Source organism: Giraffa tippelskirchi, chromosome 6 (genome assembly GCF_054371585.1).
Source record: "Giraffa tippelskirchi isolate mGirTip1 chromosome 6, T2T-mGirTip1v1.2.pri, whole genome shotgun sequence".
Lineage (NCBI taxonomy): Eukaryota > Metazoa > Chordata > Mammalia > Artiodactyla > Giraffidae > Giraffa > Giraffa tippelskirchi.
Genome location: NC_137280.1, coordinates 112,079,495 through 112,095,001, shown reverse-complemented (window position 1 = coordinate 112,095,001; position 15,507 = coordinate 112,079,495). Strand labels below are relative to the sequence as shown.

Below are 15,507 nucleotides of genomic sequence, written 5' to 3'. Positions count from 1 at the left end.
GGAGGCAAGTAGAAATAACACCAAAATTCCTAGAGAAAGCTAAGAAGGAGCTGGACAAAGAAGGATGGGGACACAGATCAGGAGATTCAGGAACTGAGAGAAAAACATTATATACATTATTAAATAATGTGGATTATATGAGTTAGATAGAATTAAAAAAATTTTTATCGGCTATTCTTTAACAGTAAATCTTAGCAGAATTAACAGCAAATCTTAGCAGCATTAACAGCACTGAATATATCTTTTTGCTTTATATTTACTTTAGTTTATGATACCTTTTTACCTCTTTTTCAGTGTCAATTAAAAGAAAAAGCATTACCTGAAGAATTTTGAGTCTGAAGGCTGTTTCCTTTGGTTTTAAATCTGATCCTTCTCTTTTCTACAAATTCCCATGCTCACATTTTTCGTTTTATCTGTGGATTTAATTTGCTTCTTCTTTCCTTGTTTTTTCCATTTTGTCTGTCTTCCTTTGAATTTGTTTCTAGTAACAGTTTTTCTCCACTGTGCTAAAAAATAATAGCTAATATTGTTCGATTAGAGAAGAAAATAGGGTGTAAAGATGTTTCAAATGTTGGTGATGGACAGGAAGGCCTTGCGTGCTGCGATTCATGGAGTCGCAAAGAGTCGGACATGACTGAGCGACTGAACTGAAAACCAACCCGTAATCATAGGGACTTACATAGTGAAATTGCTTTCTTGCTTGTGCCCCAAGTTTGCTGTTGGTCAGTGAAGCTGTAGGAGGCTCAGCACTAGGTTGTCTATCAGGGACCAATCTCATGTTCATTCCTATGGGATCTAGCAGCATTTGCTGGAACACAGAGCTTTGCTTTGGTCTTCACAGCAGAATGCCCTAGTCTGGGGAAAGACACATAGTTATTCTCCCTGTATTAGCCTGAAAATGAAGTCCTTAGGTCAGACATGACTTTGCCTAACCTCAAGGAGTTGAGAAGCACTGGCTAGAAATGTCATAGATACTAGGAATGTCTGTGATGGAGAGTTCAGATGTAGTTCCAAATATGTTTGGGAATACAGTGTGCAATACAAGTGCCACTTCAAATCTTCAGAAAAAAAAGGTATTATTCAGTGGTATGGTTGGAAAGCATTAAGTGCTTATGTAGGTAGAGGAAAATCAGCCAACATTCCTTCCTTACTCCTATACCAACGTAAATTCCAAATGGAAAAAGTTAGAAAAAAAGTGACTGTAGAAAGAAGGGAAAAAGAACTTGCGAAGCAGGACATCAAATTCAGCCTAATAGAAAATGATGAGAGGTGTGGAACTGGCAGTCTGATGTGTGTGTGTGTGTGTATGTGGAGGGGGGAAGGTTAATCTTAAAGTCATTCATGATTAATTGCAAATCTAAATAAGAATAAATGTCATTTTTTTCCTTTCCAAAGAAATGCAAAATTTGCTAATACTAAGTACTAGTGAGGATTTGGAGAAATGTGCATATTCATGTTTCATTGTCAGGAGTCTTTGTTAAGAAAACGCTTTTATTAAAAAAGCACATTGATACAAAATTTACCCTGTGGACATATTTGCAAAATATCCCAGTGAACAATGTTCATTGAAGAATTATTTAGTGTATCAATAAGACTGATACAATTAAAGTGTCATTTAAAGGGAATTGGATGAATGAATTGTACTTCACTGTTCATGTAATGATGTACCAGATACTTTTAAAAATAAAGTAGATCTGTATGTGCTATGTAAATATCTTCAAAGTACCTCATTAAATGGAAGCATGAGATATAGAAAATTATATGAATTATTATATGAATCATATATACTTTTATAATGATCAGTATCTCCCCCTTCCCTCACCTGAAGCCCCTGGCAATCACTCTTCTACTCTCTGTTTACATGAATTTGACTTTTTTTCTTTTACACCACATTTCTTGTCAATTTCAAGAAGTCTCAATAAAAGCTGTATTTCAAGGTCAAATTTCTTTGGGGTTTGCATCCTTATAAACACTGATTTAAGAAAAATGTAATTCACCACCATAATTCCAGGATGTCTACATGTTTACACAAAGATGTCTACATAAAGATTTTTTATTGGTACATCATTTGTAATAGCACAATTGCAGAAATAACAGAAATGTTCTTTGATTCGGTCTAGGTTCAATGAAGCGTGGTACAGCCATACAATAGGAACCTTGTAGAGCTTGAGAGAAAGAAGCAGGCTTATATGCTAAACTGAAACTCTCTAGGCTCTACTGGTTTGTGAAAAACAAGGTGAAGAAAACAGTATGTAGTGTGCTGCCTTTTGTTTGGAATAAAATGATGCCCTCCATGCATGCAGGCAGTGTGTATGTGTGTGTGTTGGGGTGGGGGTCTTCTTCTGCTGGGATATGTAAGCTAACTATAAGAGGCATTGCTCTGATTTATTTTCCTTTGATTTGCTTTTTTTATATGGTTTGGTTTGTTTTGCCATCTACACTATTTCTTTTTTAAAAAAAGTGAACCAATCAAGCAGTCAAAGAAACACATTATGTTCTGTTCATTACCTTAGGCATATGAGCAAGCGAAATTAGGGTAAATAGCACGTTAGTTCTTGAAATCTTGCCTTTCATTAACTTTCTGTAAATAGTGATGTCTATGTTTTTATTGTGTGGGAAGTTATTATCTTCATCATGATAAACGATCTTATCTAGTCAGATTTCTTTTTCTTTAAATTGTTTGACATAAATATGGTGGACAAATAAAACCCATAAATGGTGAAAATGGCTGTTTGTGTAGACCCAGGGGTCCACTTGCGTCCAAAGCCCACCCCTCGCCGGCTCTGTTAGATTAGGCAGATTATATAGGTTGAAATCGAGATTCTTTTGCCTCTGAAGTGGTCATGTAACACCCATGCTGCCATGTTGGATTCAGGTGTGCTATTTATCAAATATATACATGAAAGGATCTTAGACACTGATGTTTTTAGCCTAAGTTCATATGCCCCGATGCACAGTGAGGCCAAACAAACCCAACATGGGAGTTTAGAGCAGAGAAAGGTTTATTGCAGGGCCACGAAAATAGATGGGTGGCTCATGCACTAAAAAACCCATGAGCTTAATTTTCTGAAGGGTTTTGGCAAAACATTTTTAAAAGCCAGGTGAGGGAGCGGGGATCACAGGGTATGTGATTAGCTCTTGCACCATTCTCTGATTGGCTGATGGTGAAGTCACAGGAGTGAACGTTTTCAGTCCTTGGGCTCCAGGAGGCCTGGGGCTATATGCTCCTGGTCATTAAATAGTTAATATCTTCCATTTTGAGGGGGGGAGGGTATGGATTTTTATCTGTAAAACAACTCAGAAAATGTGCATATGTTATCTAGGTACTTGAGAGAGGAGCCAAAGCAGAGGATATGGGGGATGGCCTGTCCTAGGAAGACCCTATAGGATTCTGCTCAGTTACAATCCCCCCTTTTCTTTTATACTCCTCAATCCTGAGGAGAACATGTTTTGCAATAGACTACAAAGCTTAAAGTGAAAGTCACAAATCTAATATGGAGTCAGATTTGTTCTTCCCTGTTACAGTGTTCAATTTCAACGTAAGGATGTGTTACTGATCTCCTTCTACTTGGCAGTAGGTTGGATGCTCTAGAAATGTACATAGAACATGGATGTGTAATATTAGGATATGAATTGTGCTTCAAAGTACGGCAGTCCTCTACTGTGTTATTCCATAGGAGAAGAGATTGTATGGCTACTTACTAGGAAACCCAGAAGTATAGTGTCCTTAGAGAACTTAGAAATCTGACTGCTGGGGGCTGAGATAAAAAGTTCCCTGGTAGCAATGTGTTCATTCACAAGTGGCCTCCACAGGGATTGAAGATCCAGGCATAGATCCAGAGAGGAATCCCTTCCATTAGAATTCAGTCACTTCTTATTTTAGCTTCATAACCCTGTGCTATTTAATTCTAGTTTTAATTACATTAGAAGCAACAAAAGGCAACATAAATTAGCTTTTAAAAATTTTATTTATATACATAAATATATACACATGCATGTTTTTCTGTTACTCAAGACTTGGCAAGAAAGAGATAATGGTGCTAATTACCTTTTCACTGTACTCGTCACATCATGTTTAGCTTTTCCTTTTGCAGTGACCTTTTGTTCAATAGCTCTGGAAAATAAGGAGATCCAGTCTACTTTAACATCTTTGACATCTTATGAGCAAATGATGAGCAATATTTTGGGTGACTGCTGGGGTAATTACAAATATGGTAATAATATATGCAAATCTCATGTGAGGGAAATTATAGGTCACTGCTGTTTGTATCATGCCATTTCTGTGGTGATAAAAGAAATTGCTGTTAATTACCAGATTATTACCATCCTTAATTTTGATAATTCTAGGCTATCAAAGAGTGTTTTGGAACACAATCATATTAATTTTTCAGCAAGATGGCAGTACTTGGTTCCTCGATCATGATTCCTGCAAATTCTTATGTGTGAGCGTGTGTGTGCACGTGCGTGTGTGCATTTGATACTTCCATAGCTATTATGGAGTAAACAAGGATTATTCATGAGTCTTGGAAAGACAGTTTCCTTTTCACTAGCCAACATACATATTTCATTCCCTGGAAGCTTCCCTCCTGAATTCTTCTGCATAAATATTGCTCTTCATATAAGCTTTCCTGTCCCCTGGGGAGAAGTGAAATCAGAAACCAATGAGTGTATTTTGGCATATTGAGAAACATAACCAATTCTCAGAGTTAAAACTTGAGTGTGCAATGGGCTTGACCAGTGGTGTTTAACTACACTCATTTTCTCACTTAATGTTGGTTGGTAACATTGCTACTACCCTGATAAGTGGGTCAGACTTCACTCCAGCCTCTGACCCACTTTTAAAGCACTCATGCATGGAAGGTTTTTTCTTCCCCCACTATCTAGGGCCCTGGGATGACATGGATCCTTCTCATGACGCCACTGTTTATAAAAATGAAATTCTTTGTTCATCATTTTAAGTGAGATAAAAGACATTATATGCAAGGATTGGCAACTTTGATTGGTTGTGGTTAATAAGGTCGTCAATTTGTGGCATTTAAGTTATATTTTTTCTTGTCTGATATAATTACTGAAATAATTTTTAGTGTTCAAGACTCATTAACTGGTGGTTTAGTTGCTCTGTTCCTAATGAATGAAGCTGAGAAGCAAAAGTCTGCATAACTCTTTTGTAGAACAATGAATGTATAAATCAAGCCACCTCATCTATATGTAGTGACTGCGTTTGTGATGTCACTTTTGAAAAAGGCATTTTAGTGTTTACAGAAGCTACAGTCCAATCTTTCATTAATTTATCAAACTTAAACATTGCTACACTCATAAAGACAGCCTGGCTAGACTATAAATTCAACTTGTCTTCAAATCTCAGCTGTTTACTTTTTACAGCAAAGAGACCGAGACTGTTCAGAGGAAGATTTAACTTCTGTATTGCTATTAGAAATGTGACAAATGCCTGTGTGGCTTTATATTCCAGGAGCAGGGAGAAGATCGTGTTTCATGTTTCCAAAGTTTCATCGTACTTGCTTAACCTGTATTCTCACCTATGCTTACTTATTGTGTGGATTTATTTTTGAATTTTATATAGTTTTTACTTTATAGAAGTGTGTCCTTCCCCTACTAACACTTTAGATGGGAAACATTTCTGAGATGAAAACCTTTGGATTCAAATCCTTTAGATGCAAATCCTTACAGGTTCAATAACAATTTGTATCCTGAAAGATTTTCTCATCTCGAGTGTTAGTAGGGTGTTGTTCCTTTTCAGTCTCTACCACTGGTGAGAACTTTTCATGAGGCCCTCCTTTCTGCTCAAACAGACCTCAAAACCAACTGACTTGAGACTGAGTTTTTGACCATTTGAGTTTTTAATAGCAGTGCAATTTATAATATAAATAGAAACAACTTAAACTACTGCAGGTTGAGTAGGATACATGATGTTCTGTAATATCCACATTACTTTCTTTAATTTGAAATCCCATTTATTTAAAGAGAAATTTGACCTGCATGTCATGTTTCGGGGGCACCCACACCTGTCTTGTTGTAAGCAGTGAAAGGAACAGCATGATGTTCATAAAGCTAACTTTTTTCCTTCAAATCTGAGTCTTCAAATATGTTCTGATCCAAAGAAGCTTCCTTGTCCATTTATGAAGACTTTTGCTAGATATGCATGGTTAGGTTGAGAAATCATGCAATTGAAGGAAAGAAATTTGTATATCACTTTGCAACTTCAACTAGACAAGTCAGTTATAACTCACAAAGCAAAGGCTAAAGAAAAACCAATTTTTGTTTAAAGAGTGTTTACAGACAAATGTTACTCTAGAAGGTGGCACTTTTCTGCTAGATTTTTATTAAAGTTTACTCAATAATCATAAGATTATGAAAGATTTGAGTGTGAATGCTGTAATTTAATACATTTTAATGTAGTTCTTTAAATATTCTTGAAATTGGTGTCAGTTGGGGGATATCAACCAAGATAAAAACGCAACATTTAGAAAACTGAGATCATGGCATCTGGTCCCATCACTTCATGGCAAATGGATGGGGAAGCAATGGAAACAGTGACAGACTTTATTTTTTGGGGCTCCAAAATCACTGCAGATGGTGACTGCGGCCGTGAAATTAAAAGACGCTTGCTCCTTGGAAGAAAAGTTATGACCAACCTAGACAGCACATTAAAAAGCAGAGACATTACTTTGCCAATAAAGGTCCATCTAGTTTAAGCTATGGTTTTTCCAGTAGTCATGTATGGATGTGAGAGTTGGACTATAAAGAAAGTTGAGTGCCTAAGAATTAATCCTTTTGAACTGTGGTGTTGGAGAAGACTCGTGAGAGTCCCTTGGACTTCAAGGAGATCCAACCAGTCCATCCTAAAGGGAATCAGTCCTGAATATTCATTGGAAGGACTGATGCTGAAGCTGAAACTGAAATACTTTGGCCACCTGATGTGAAGAACTGGCTCATTGGAAAAGACCCTGATGCTGGGAAAGATTGAAGGTGGGAGAAGAAGGCAATGACAGAGGATGAGATGGTTGGATGGCATCACTGACTCAATGGATATGAGTTTGAGTAAACTCTGGGAGTTGGTGATGGACAGGGAGGCCTGGTGTGCTGAATGCCCTGACACCTCCTTCAGCCAAGTGTGGTGCAAACATGGAAGTCCTAACTATACATCTGTAGATTCCAGGGAGCTGCTAAACTGTTTCCTAACAGTCCCAGTAGGCAATCATCTGAGACTTCTTAGAGTATCTGTAAGGAGGAACATTTCTTCACTACGTAGTCTATTTCTCTTTTAATTATTTTAGGTGTGTTCTTGTCAGAGACCTGACAGTGGGTTAAAATTCAATATTTTACAGACTCATCCTTCCCCTCCCTCCATTCCCCCTGTAGAAGAAAAAATGAGCAAATGAAAAGACTAGTCCAAGAATATCTTGTATGTCTTCCTAACGTCCCAGAAGAAATGGGCACTGAACATCCGTTCCTTTGTGTGAGCAGGTTCTGTGGGACTTTAAGGTCCACAGGAGCTTGTTGCCAATGATGAGGGAAGCTGGAGGAAGAGGAGAAAGCAAAGGTTGAGATTAACTTGACAGAAGGAGGCATGTATTAATATCTTCCAGTTGAATGACGGCTGTCTTGAATTTCCCCCAGTGGATCCCTGTTGTGTTGTTTCTGCATCAACCATGGCCATGATTCTGGCTGGAGTTCTCCAGTTTACTCTTCCTAAGCCTGGCCAAGAGGAGAATAAAAAGGTTAAAAGAGACACTAAGGAAACTTTGCACATGTGATTCTTATAAACCTGTCAGGAAAAGCAAATGTACTATATTTTGTTCAAAGTTAGCCATCAAGTTTGAGTCAGATCTTGGAATAAAAATTTCAATAACTTCTGCTTCCCAAACCAGGACTGGAGCTGTCAAAAAATTCACATGACCCTATGAACTCAATGAGAAAATTCAATAGAAACTCTAGTTCTTATTCAGAAGACCATTCAACAGTGGTATAGACTAGAGATTTTAATAGTTGAGAGCTGTTGTATCTTGGATTGAAAAATTGATTTACAGTAGATTTTCATGCTCTAAGCAAAAGATTTTTGGCATTTTATATCCTACTGTTTGTCATTCTTCTGTACTGACACAGTTGTAAATCTCGATTATAGTTCCATTTCCAGTGAATATAGACTTTATACATGTAATCTTCACCATTTTTTTCTTGTGAAAAATGAGAACATATTAAAAATAATCTTAAAGTTTTTGTAAAGCAAAAAGTCAGAAGTAATCATAATGCCATGCCCCATGTAGTGAAGGACAAAATGGTATTAAAAGAAATACCAGATTTGTGGAGGGCACATTGAATATAAAAGAATAACGTGGCTCTGTGAAAAATTGACCATTACATTTCTAGTTAACTTGGCCTTAGGTATCATTTCTGCTCTGTAAGAAAGTACAGTTTTTCCATTAAACTTTTTAGTTGGAGATAATTAGAGATTCACATGAAGTTTTAGGAAACAGTACAGAGAAATCCTATGCATCCTTTTCTCAGTTTCCCACAGTGAGACATCTTAAAAACCTATAGTATAGTGTCATGACTAGTTGAACTTTGTAATGCCATGTAACCGATACATTTAAAATAGGAAGCATTTTTATCATCACAGAGGCCTCTGACATTGCCCTTTTATAGACACAATGATTTTCCTTCTGCCCTCACGCCATCCTTAACTACTAGAAATCACCCCAGTCTATTTCTATAATTTTGTCATTTCAAGAATGCTTTGTGAATGGAATCATATGGTGTGTAACTTTTTGGGGTGAGTTTTATTTTTAAACTAAGCAGAATTTTTGGGAAATTGACCCAGGTTGTTTTGTGTATCAATAGTTCATTCCCTTTGATCATTGAGTAGTATTCTGTGGTATGAACATAAACCAGAATGTTGAGTTCACTCACTGAGGGATGCCTGGATCATTTCTAGCTTTTCAGTTGTGCACATAAATTCTCATTTCTATGAGACAGATTATCAGGAGTGCCATTGCTTTTTCATATGGTAGTTGTGTGTTGAGTTTTTAAAGAAATGGTCATACTGTTTTCCATACTGGCTGCACCATTTTACATCCCCACTTTCTTTACTTCTGGGTGGGGTTAGTTTAGGAGTGTCGCCTCCGCACAAGTCTCTACTGACACTCCCCCTTCTATTAAGGACAGAAGTGCCTTAATACTGTTCCCCTCATGGTCTCCACTGACCACAAGGGGCCTGTGGTAGGTTAAGGGTGGCCTCATTACTACTGCTTTCATGCTTAGTCACTCAATCGTGCCTGACTCTTTTGTACCCCTTTGGACTGGAGCACGCTGGGCTCCTCTGTCCATGGGAATTCCCAAGAATACTGGAACAGATTGCCATTTCCCTCTCCAGGAGATCTTCCCTATCCAGGGATCAAACTGGCATCTCCTGTGTCTCCTGCATTACAGGAGGATTCTTTACTGACTGAGCCAGTGATGCAAATCTTCAATCCTCCTTACATGAGTCTGATACCATCCTAGCAGGGAAAGGAATGGCTGCTTCATTGCTGCTGGGCGGGAACGGAAGTCCAGGCTCTCAGTTCAATCTTACTTAATACCAGTCTAGCAGGGGGATCGTGGTGCTTCATTATATTACTGAACCAGGTCCATTTACCCCATATGCAGCAAGCCACATGCTCGCCAAGACTTGTGTGCCAGCAAAGTTGATTCACAAGGCAGCCAAGTGAGGAAATGGACGAACATGTCTTAGACCTGCCTTCCTGAAGGTGAGGCCATTAGAATATTTATGGGATAAGAAGTGAGGGTGGACATAGGCATGGGGAAGGTGATGGGAAGCAGGGGAAAAGATAAGGTAATTGGAGTTCTGTGCAAGTGTATCTGGGTTCTATGCATAACCAATAGCGAGGTGCTTAGCATGATCTGAAGGTGGAGTTTTCCCAGCCCTCCAACGTCAGAAGGCCAGTCAGCACTGGCCCGGGTTTAGGGCTGGTGGTCCCAGCCAGCTGTAGCCAGTTCCTTCTGAACAAGAGCTGGCTGGAAGTTGCCCTTAAAATAACTGTGCTATGTGAAGCCAGCCAGGTATACAATTCAAGAGAGGGAAAAGCTAAACTAAAGAAAACATAATCTGAAGGCACTTTACAAGCAGAGGGGTTTTCGCAAGCTGTTCCCCTTATCTGTTGCTCTACAAGACAAACTCAAGAGTTTGTGTTGGTCGTCCGCTTTGTTAACTGTGGAGCTCGGTTTCAGTGATAACCTGGCTAGGGTGTCATCTCAGGGCCCTACTCAGCCTTCTCCAGCCTGGTGGGGATCAGGACACAGTTTACTGTGGTGCTTACCTAAAGTAGCACTGTTATTGGCTGAAAGTTTTCTACATTGTTAAGCGCGCCCTTCCTGGTCCTTTGACTCGAAAGACCAAGCTTTTGTTGGCAGTCGTCTGTGCCTGTTGGCATTACCAAGTATCTGGCTTCTTCAGCTCCACGTCTGGGCTGTATGAAGGGTGCGTGAGCCTCAGAAATCCCAACACTGCAACTTTCCTTAGGTTTCTGAGTTCTCTAGGCTATCTATCTTCTTCCTACTTTTCCGAATTTTGCTGTTTGTTCTCTAACAAAGATAAAAGTATTTTAGTTGTACTTAGTGAGAGGTGTAAGGAAAAATACATCTCCTCCGTTTCCCTAGAAGTGAAAACCCTCATATGTTTTTAACACAAATGTTTTTCCAACTTTCTATAAGGTCATTGGGTAACTAGATTGACTTTTTTTTTTTTTTTCATTCATCCAATTAACAAGCATTTGTTGTGTTGCAAGTCTGTACCAGGCTTCCCAGGTGGCACTAGGCATGAAGAGCCTGCCTGCCAATGCAGGAGACTTGAGAGATGCAGGTTCGATCCCTGGGTTGGGAAGAAACCCTGGAGAAGGGCACAGCAAGGCTAGTATTCTTGCCTGGAGAATCCCATGGACAATGGAGACTGGCAGGCTACAGTCCACGGGTCACAAAGAGTCAGGCATGACTGAGTGACTAACCCAAACACACCAGGTACTAGACTCCCAGAGGGAATGAGAGTAAGATGCCTTCCAGACCTCATGGAGCTCAGAATCTAGTAGGAGAACAAGAAATACTTCAGCCAAAAACCAAAACTGGGTTACAATAAGGTAATAACTACAGTAATAGTCATGTGCACCAGGCATTATTTGGGGTGGCATATCTTTTAAAACCTCTAAGCCTCATCCTCTGTCTACTACATCCAAGCAATATTGGTACAACTTATGCATGGAGAAGCACAAGCTATGGAATTTGTTTTTTTTGGATCTCTTACCAGAAGATTAAATGGAAAAAATTAACATAAAAATAACAATTTTAGGTCAGATTATGGCATATGGAAGGTAAAAATGCCACTTGCTGGCAAAGTTCCAATCATTCAAACCTTCTCATCACAAAGGGTAGCCAACAAGTATTTTTGTCATGATTTCTGAGATTTTTGGTTCCTGTGCTTTCTGTTGGAATTTTTCTGATTTTCTTGTATCTTCCAAGTGGCAGATCTGGGCATCATTATCTGCCCTATGTGGTCTCAAGCACATACTTAGCCTGTGAATTATTCTGAAATTGACTACTTATATATTCCTATAAGATTTGAAGCAGAAACACTGAAGTTTCTGATCTCTGGGTTGCTTTTCTCGAAAGATAACTTAACACATATATGTCTTCCTCCAACCCCACCCTTTCCTTTTAGACTTGCCCATTCCCCTTCAACATCCATCTGTTTGTTTTCTGCTATTTTTTGTCATCACCAACCAGGGTCCTCTCTGGGTGACAATGACCCTTATTTTATTCTAAGTAGCTTGCTTTCTCATACCTATTCACATGTATTTATTAACTGTCTTAGTCCTGCCTAATATACTTTTGGTGTCTCTGCAGATCAGTACCTTCCCCAGAAGGAGTTTTTTTTTTTTTTTAAACTCATGTTTTCTTCTTAATACCAGCTTCTTTTTTTTTCAAGTTCAGAAAAAATTCTTCCTTTATATTTGCAAATCATTTTTTTTTTTTTTAAATAGACACAGCTATTCTGCTTCTCCTGAGTTTGTTGCAGAGCCAGGGGCCTTGAATTGGGAGTGTCTTAATGGGCTTCCTGTCAATAACCACCTCCCTACCCCCAGTTCACTAACACTGTATACAACAGCCTTGACAAATGCCATAGATCATTACAGAAACAATGCTTTCTCTCTGCCTTTCCTGTGTTTTGGCAGATTATAGTTTTAGTATCTGTAGTCTCTGGAAAATATGTGAGATCTGAGTGTTTTTCTTAGTACTTAACATTTGCACCCAATTAAGTGCTCAGCGAGCAGACACAAGGGGGAAAAGAACTGATAGTTACAAGGAGAGACATGAGAAGGAAAAGGGCAAAGAAGGAGATTAGGACTAGTGAATTGTCATGTTACATCACTTAACTAAAGTGGCACTACTGGAGAGGAAGCTTTGGCTACTCAGAGCTTCCTAGAAATTTTTCTTCTAATGAAGATTATTTCAGATAAATGTAGATTTCATCAGAATGAATAACTTGGCCTCTGAATGGGCACTTGCTAGAGACAGATTTGTTTTGTATCCTTTCCTAGAATGGTAACAGAAAATAATACTTAAGTATTTTGCAAACCAGTTTGGAAAGAAAATCACTGCATTTAAGTTATCCAGAGCAATGTGCTTTATTACAATATTTACTTCGTTGAAGTCAAGGACTCTTCAGCTCTTTGCAATGAGACACTGTGGTCACATGGGCTTTAACATGATGTGTAGACCAAGCCTGCAGAAACCAGGTCCTCGGTGGTATGGCTAACAGAATGATGGATCCATCTTTGTAAACTGTTAGTTCATTGTTATTGCTTGAGGAAACTAGGGAGTTGTAATTTTTATTATGGGATGGTATTTTGTAATGGCTTGCCTTTTGACCCAAGGTTTTAGGTCTGTTCCAGAGACTTTAAGTCCCTGCTGTTAACTAGTTCTTAGCTATTTAAAAAAAAAAAAAAAAAAAAAAAACTAAACATACGCTAAACTACTATAACAAATATATCCCCAGCTATATAATGGCTCACCACAATAGAAGTTTAATTCTTGCTCATGTCCAAGGCAGGTGCTAGTGTTTATAAGGCGGCTTTTCTCCACACTGTGATTTAGGAATCTGAGCTTCTTCCAATTTGTATCACTGCCGTCTACTAGAATCTGATTAAAATTGGCAGCTAGTTGTCAAGTACCTTCCGTCTTAAAAGTCTCTACCCAGAAGTGATGTTCACCATTTACACTTGCGTTCCCTGGGAGCCCACAATGTCATTTGACCCATCACTGCCGGAGAGACTGAGAAATGTATTCTAGACATACTCCTACTAAAATGGAAGGAGGAAACAGTGGTCTCTATTACATTTCTATGGATTTTTCCCCTTTTAAAAGTAATTAGTCATTCCTCCCGGGATGAGTCCTTTTGCATATACATCTAGTGGAAAGTCAGTTGGGTTTTTCTATGTTGATATTTTGGCCCAATGCAGAGATTTCTCTTGGGAAATTATCTGATTCCTTTTAGAACTGTAGTCTAATTTTACATCTGGATAAAAATTACCACAAAGATATTAAATCCAAAATTTTTGTAGTTGTACTCTTCTCACATTTTTTGGTGCTTCTCTGATTGTTTTCTCTGAGAAAAACCCATTGAATCATATATTTGAAGTAATTGAAAATCAGATGTAACACGAACTTGATTTTTACTGCACATGGAACCAATATTGTCAATAACAATTAATTAGTTATTTTTATTAAGAAACTGTTAGATGATTAGCGCTGTGCATGGTGTAATGGAAATATAAAGGCTCATGTTTTGCTTTGTAAATGCTTGAATTGGTCAGAATTTGTATAAATAGTGGAAGACAAAACCAAAAACTGAAAATGTTTCCATGGGCAAACCTAGTGTTAAAATTTCAGGTTTAATAAACCAGCATACCCACTGACCTCCTATTATGTATGACATGGAGTGTTAAGATTCACAGATATCGGCCAGATCTGGGAGGGCTGGCACTGGAATACTAAGGTGGTAAAAAAGATGACACTCACCTGGATTGAGTTAGTTTCTCAAGAGTCAGATAGCAGTAGTGGAAAGTTTTCATGTCAAAAGTCATTTTCAAGTACATCTCAATAATAAAAATAATTTCCACCAATACTACTAAATATTTTCAGGTCATTGTGCTTTTGTTGTATGGAAAACTTCAAACTGCTGTGCAAACCTCTTGAGTGACAGCATTCCTTTCTGATGGATCTATAGTTCATCAGAGGCTACGGCAGGTGGTATAATAAACTTGGAGTCACCAAAAAAGCTTTTGCCCAGTGACATGACCACTGTTGTGGATTTAACTCTCAGTGTGACTTGATCCTGTGACTGTACAGCTTCATTATTTTTAAAAATACATCTTTATTCATTAGTGCATTGTACTAGTGATGAAAGTAAGAACAGTTGCTGTGAGATTGATTTTCTTTAATTGAGGTGAAATTCAAATAATATACGGTTAGCCATTTTAAAGTATATGATTCAGTGGCATTTAGTGCAATTGCAATTTGTGCAACCATCACTGCTTTCTAATTTCAAAAGTTTTTCATAACCCTAGAGCAACACACCCCATCCCCTTAGAGTAATCAATCCCTATGTCACCCCACCCCAGCACCTGACAACACTAATTTGCCTTCTGTTTGCATGCATTTGCCTGTTTGTGATATTTTGTATGAAAGGAATTATACGATGTGTGATATCTGTGTCTGGCTTCTTTCACTCTGTGTTTTCAATGTTCATATGTACCATGTATCAGTGCTTTGTTTCTTTTCATGGCTGCATAATACTCCATCATATATATATATTATATATATATATCACAATTTGTTTATCCATTCATCTGCTAATGGTAGTGTTTCATTGTTGAGATTTTATTAATTCCATATAGGTAGACTTAATTACAAAATTATTCTGTGCAGTATAATACAATTTTGTTTAAAGTACATACACATACAGGAAGAAAGGAGGGAATGAGAGAGGGAGGTGAGGGAGAAACAGAAAGAAGAAAAGCACTTGGATAGATCCACAGTTGAGCCTTGAACATACAGGGCGGCTGGAGGGGCAGAGGTTAGGATCACCAGCCCTCTGCATAGTAGTCAGTGATTCACATGTAACATAGGAAAACAGTATCCATGGTTCCCCTGCGTCTGTGGATTCAACCAACTGTAGATCACGTAGTACCTTTGTATTTACTATTGAAAAAAAAAATCTCATATAGGTAGACTTATGCAGTTCAAACCTGTGTTATTCAAGGGGCAGCTGTATTTCAGAATTCTTACATGAATTTTGAATGTAATCAGCATATATTGATTTTATATTTGAAACAACTTAAATCTATTTTCTAACCAGCAAAAAATAAACCCAAGACAAGCATATATTTTAAGGGCTTTTTATAAAAGGTGGCAGATTTTATTCACTTTGTTTTGCTTTTG

At 38.1% G+C, this 15,507-nt stretch overlaps 1 protein-coding gene across 5 annotated transcripts in view; it reads left to right on the top strand.

The window, feature by feature from the left end:
• LOC145509795 (uncharacterized) overlaps window positions 1-15,507 on the top strand; it is a 1,222,357-nt gene that overhangs the window by 388,693 nt on the left and 818,157 nt on the right. Inside the window, exon 1 of one of the 5 annotated variants that reach the window (XR_014056464.1) lies at window positions 11,025-11,147. The exons of the other annotated variants lie outside the window; for them this stretch is intronic. The gene's annotated coding sequence lies outside the window, so the exon portion shown is untranslated. Of the gene's footprint in view, window positions 1-11,024; window positions 11,148-15,507 lie in introns of those variants that run through there. 5 annotated transcript variants of the gene reach the window in all.